Source organism: Orycteropus afer, unplaced genomic scaffold, assembly GCF_000298275.1.
Source record: "Orycteropus afer afer isolate SDZICR_OR568_19922 unplaced genomic scaffold, OryAfe1.0 scaffold00293, whole genome shotgun sequence".
In the NCBI taxonomy this organism is placed as follows: domain Eukaryota; kingdom Metazoa; phylum Chordata; class Mammalia; order Tubulidentata; family Orycteropodidae; genus Orycteropus; species Orycteropus afer.
Window position 1 is genome coordinate 2,539,147 of NW_006921880.1, and position 5,343 is coordinate 2,544,489.

The window sequence follows — 5,343 nt, forward strand, 5'->3', positions numbered from 1 at the left end:
GGGTTTGAACTACCAGCCTCCTGGTTAGCAGTCAAGTGCTTTAGGCACTGTGCTACCAGACCTTCATAATCCCTCACCTGGACTGTTGTGGTAGCCCTCTATCCTGTTATCAGCTCATACCTCTGTTAAAAATGTACAGTCCTTTGATGATAGATGACTATATTTCTCAATCCTTATTGTGGGCTTCAAGGCCTTTTGTAATCTGGCCTCAACTTCTTAAATCAGTTGTATTAGTTAAGATGTTTTTGGCTGCAAGTAACAGTAACCATGACTCAAACAATAGGAAGCTATATTAGCTCACAGTAAGTAGTCCACTAGTAAGGCAGGCTTCAGGTTGCTAGTTTCAATGCCTCAGTGATATTAGCAAAGAGCCAGGTTCTTTCCACCTCTCTGCTCTGCTCTCTTCTGTGTGTTGATGTCATCTTCAAGCTGGGCAGCAAGATGGACGCAGGGGTTTCAGGCATCACAGTCAGATCTAGCAGTCTCGATACAGAGAGACGGTCTCTTCCCCCAGTTCTCTTTGAAGAAGAGGAAGCATTCCACAGAGCCCCATCTCCAGCAGATTGCCTTTGTCTCTAAATGGCCAGAACTGGGCTTATCCCCACTCCTGTATCAGACACTGGTGAAAGACATCACTCTCAGGACAATCAGTCCCCTTTCACCCCAGAGCTGAGAGCGATGACAGCTTTGCCTAAAGCACATGGCCTCAAGGGGTAAGAGGAAGGGTCTGAATAAAACTAGGATTTTGTTAAGAAGAAAGTAGGGGAAGTTGAGGCTGAATAGTCAACCAACAGTGTCCACCACCAGGTTTTCTGCCACATGGATCACTTTGCTGTTTCCCCAACCCATCACATTCTGCCACATCTGTCATGGTCTTTATATTTGTTCTAAAGAATGTCTTGCTTCCCACCATTTTTCTGGAAAACCTTCTTCATTCTATATGACTGTATTAGTTTCCTATTGCTGATGTAACAAATTACCACAAACTTAATAGTGCAAGCAACACAGATTTGTTCTGTTTTGGAGGTCAGAAGTTCTAAATGGGTCTTATGGACTTAAATAAAGTATTGGTGGAGCTGCATTCCTTCTGAAGGCTCTAGGGGAGAATGTGTTCCTTGCCTTTTCCACCTTCTAGATGTCTTCATTCCTTGGCTAGCAGCCACATCACTCCAACATCTGCTTCTCCTTCTGTCATTACATTTTCTTCTCTTGCTCTGACCCTCCTGACTCTCTTATAAGAACCCTTGTGATCACATCCAGCTTAATCTCCTCATATCATAATCCTTACATTCATCATACCTGCAAAGTCCCTTTTGTCATGTAAGGTCACATAGTCACAGGTTCTGAGGATTAGGATGTTGATATTTGTAGGGGACCATTATTTTGCCTACCCCAGTGACCTCATACAAATAGTCCCTCCTCTGTGATGCCTTCCCTGACTCTCATTCTAGAAAGGTCACTCTGTAGAAATGTAAAGAAGGGATTGGGATTGAGCAGGGCCCTTGCCAGCCTTGGGAGACTGGTGTGGACAGGGATACTCTCAGGCTACTGCCTCTGTATGACCTGCTTCCTGGGCATGTTCTCTCACCTCTCTTTCCTTATTTTCTGACCTGACATTGAACTTCCTTCAGGTCTGAGTCAAAGAGACTATATACCCAACACTTTGTGGTTTGAGGAAATGAAGAGGAAATTTTACCCAGAGGACAAAGTATTGGCTTTATCTGCCCCCAGGTTACAGTGATTTTTTTAGAGTGAGCAATTCTCTTCTGACCATATGCTGTCCTGGCTTAGGTTCTTGCCTGTGGTCAAAAGTGGTTCAGGTCATGCCAGAACACCTCTGTGAGTCCAACTTTCTCTTCAAATATTTATTGTGCACCTGTGAGAGCCATGGGACAGCCATGGTGGTGGGCACTATCTCTGTGAGATACACAGTTCCCCAGACATGACCCTAAGATGGAAAGATCCCTATCAAATGATTTGTTAGCAAGTATTCCCAGGAAAAATCAGAAGGCCAGAAGGGAGTGGGGGAAATGAGGCAGACAGGGGAGGAAGCCAAGCAAGAGTACACTGTCCTACAAAGTCTCACACAGGGTAACTTTGGCTCATTCCCCCAGAGAGCTCTCAGACCTGTAGGTCACACCTTAGATTGTCTTGATCAGAGGCAATTGTCATTGGTTAAGGCCTGCCCCCAGGGTATTCCCCGGTATTTCTGGTGCTCCAGGGCAGGCCATGTAGGGGAAGGGGTTCTGGATGTCTGAGAGAGCCCTCCATCAAAGCTGTAGGTGCTGTTGGGAATGAAAGCCCAACCAGAGCCAGTGTACCTGGAGATGGTGTCGAGGTCCGAGCAGATCTGGGTGGAGCATTGACAACCTCTGCTACACCAGGGAAGGCTCTGTTTAGGTATTTCCTCTTCTGGTATGCCTTACTCATTCCCACTGATCAGCCCATCACCATTTGCGCCACTCCCAGTCAGAACTTCTGTGAGAAAGCTCTGATCTTCCCAAGTTCATGCTGTGCTGCTTCCTAGGTTGTCCAGGCTCCTGAATCCTGAAGAAAGAAACCCAATTCCTTTTGTTGTTGTTGTTATTTGCCGTCGAGTCGGCCCCTGGCCCCGACTCATAGCGACCCCTCCTTGGGTTTCCAAGGCAGTATCACTACAAAAGTAGGATTGCCCAATCTTCCTTCCGAGGAGTGGCTGGTGGGTTTGAACCGCCAGCCTTCTGGTTAGCAGTCAAGTGCCTTAGCCACTATGCTACCAGAGCTCCCCAATTCCTTTTAGAACCTCAGATTTCCTGCTCTGGTTTTCCAGTCAGTCACTTGAAACCTTGCTGTCAAGTTGATTCTGACTGATGGCAGCTCCATGTATTTCAGAGTTTTCCATTAGGGTTTTCAATGGATTTTTTTTTTTTTTTTTTTTTTTTAAGTGGTAGTAGGCCTTTCTTCCATAGTGCCTTAGAGTGGACTTGAACCTCCAATCTTTCAGTTAGCAGCCAAATATATTAACTGTTTGTACCCCCCAGGAACTCCTTTCCAGTCACCTTAGTTAGGAAAGCCCATTTCCACCAAAAGCTTCATCATCTCTTGAGTACAGATTCAATGGATGGATCTGTCTCTGAAGGAGGCCAGAGACCCTGCCCCCATCCATTGCTGTGAGCTGGCAGTTAGACAAGTCTCTGAGCTCCTAGACAGTTGAGAAGGACCTATTGTCCCTCCCTGGTCATTTTGTCTCTGTTGAGGTTCTCTCCTTAGTCCTCTGCCATTGGAGCTTAACCCTACTCTTGATACTTGTTACTTAGTCTTTGCTTCCTTCTCATTTAGCAGAGTGCAGTTCTGGATTTGAGGCAGGGACAGTTTTACCCAGAGCTCCCAGTGACCTTTCCCTGAAGCTCTGAAGTCACTAAGTGCTACAATTACTTTCTTGGGTATTAACAAATGATGTGTCCATTCAGGTAACTCAAATGGAAAGCTTTCAAAAATATCTTATTGTTTTAAAAATACATTAACTAACATAGAATTACTAATAGAATAATCATAGTAACAATAGCTAATATTTGAGCACTTACTATGTGCCATGCATTTTATATGCATTCTTTTATTTTAGTTGCCATCTTCCTCCAATGACCCTACAAGGCTCTCATTATTACTATTTTGTTGCTGTTATTGTGTGCTATGGAGTTGATTCTGACTCATAGCAACCATATGAGAGAGAGTGGTGTTGTTGTTATGTGCTGTGGAGTCAGACCCAACTCCAACAGGGCTTTGTAGGCTATAGTCTTTATGGAAGCAGATCACCAATTTCTTCTCCTGTGGGGCTACTAGGTGGGTTTGAACTACCAACCTTTTGGTTAGCAGCTGAGTGCTTAACCACTGCACCACCAGTGCTTCTCATTATCATTTACTGGCAGGGAAACTAAGCCTCAGAGAGGTTAGGTAATGTCAGAGAGCTTACAGAGCTGGGATTTGAACCCTCTGAGTCCATAACACTCGTGTTCTCAATTACCATTCCATTTTGCCCCTACCTCACAGCATGAGAAGAGGTCATTCTCCTACTCAGAGTTGAGAGCATTGACTAGACACTAACAAGCTGCAAATGACAGTTTTTCTTCAAAACTTTGGACTCCAGCCTCTTGGGCTGGATCTGCTGCCAGAGACCGGCAACTTCCGGTCCCCATCACGCTCCAAGGCCTTCAGTCTCTGTCCATCTTACTTTACTGTAGCAGCAAAGAAAGATCAGGAGTGTTCAGGAAGAGGAAGCATGACAATTTCCCACATAACCAAAGAAGAGAAGAGAAGGATGTTAAGTCATCTTCACCTGTGCTGTTGGCCTTCAAACCATTTCAGCAGGAACTTGATGCATGGCATGACAAATATGAAAGACTTGTAAAACTTAGCTGGGCTATAATTGTTGAAAGTAAAAGGACAATTTTCCTCCTCCATAGGATTACAAGCACTCCTGATATGGAAGAAATATTGACTGAATCAGAAATTAAATTGGATGGTGTCCAACAAAAAATATTGCAGGTAGCCCAGGAGCTATCAGGAGAAGACATGCATCAAGTCCATCAAGACATTACTATAAGTCTACAGGAATAGGCGGAGGCTGTCTCTTTTCAACACTTAATCAAAACACAATCACTACTTCGTATGGATGAAATTAATAAACAATTGATTTTTACAACAGAAGACAATGGGAAAGAAAATACAACACCCTCCTCTGATGCACAGGATAAGCAGCTTGGTACATGGAGCTTGAAAGTCACACCTATTGATTACTTTCTGGGAGTGGCTGACTTCACTGGAGAATTGACGTGGATGTGTGTTAACATTGTGGGGAATGGGAACATCGATATCCTCTTGAAGGGAGCCAGTTTTTACATCAGGTTTATGATGGGTTTTCATTTATTGGCAACACTAGACCTTATGAGGTTTCTAAGAAGCTACATACCTTGCAACAAGTCTAGCCAAAGTAGAAAATGCTTGCTATGCCTTGAAAGTCAGAGGTTCCGAAATTCTAAAACATACGTTGGCAGATGTGTTTTCAGTTAAAACAGAAATGATTGATCAAGAAGAGAGAATTTCTTAGAATAGCATTACTTAGTTATCATTCTCTTGAAAACTCCTAAGAGAGACCAATTTGTAAGACTGTTATTCAATATATCATTTGACTTTATTGTGGCTTTTACATAGAAATGTTTTCAGTTGTACTTATTTTAAATTGTATGCAAGCTGTACATAAAGTTATCCAAATGAATCATTGTATCTTATTCATAAAAATTTGCATTAGAATGTTTGCATATATGCCTATTTGAGTTTTTGCTGGTTAGCCTTTATCATTTGTTTTTG

General features: G+C 43.3%; 1 pseudogene; it reads left to right on the plus strand.

Annotated features, from left to right (window-relative positions):
• The first annotated feature begins 2,030 nt into the window (after positions 1-2,030).
• Positions 2,031-5,083, plus strand: LOC103205892 (annotated as a pseudogene).
• Positions 5,084-5,343: the final 260 nt, after the last annotated feature.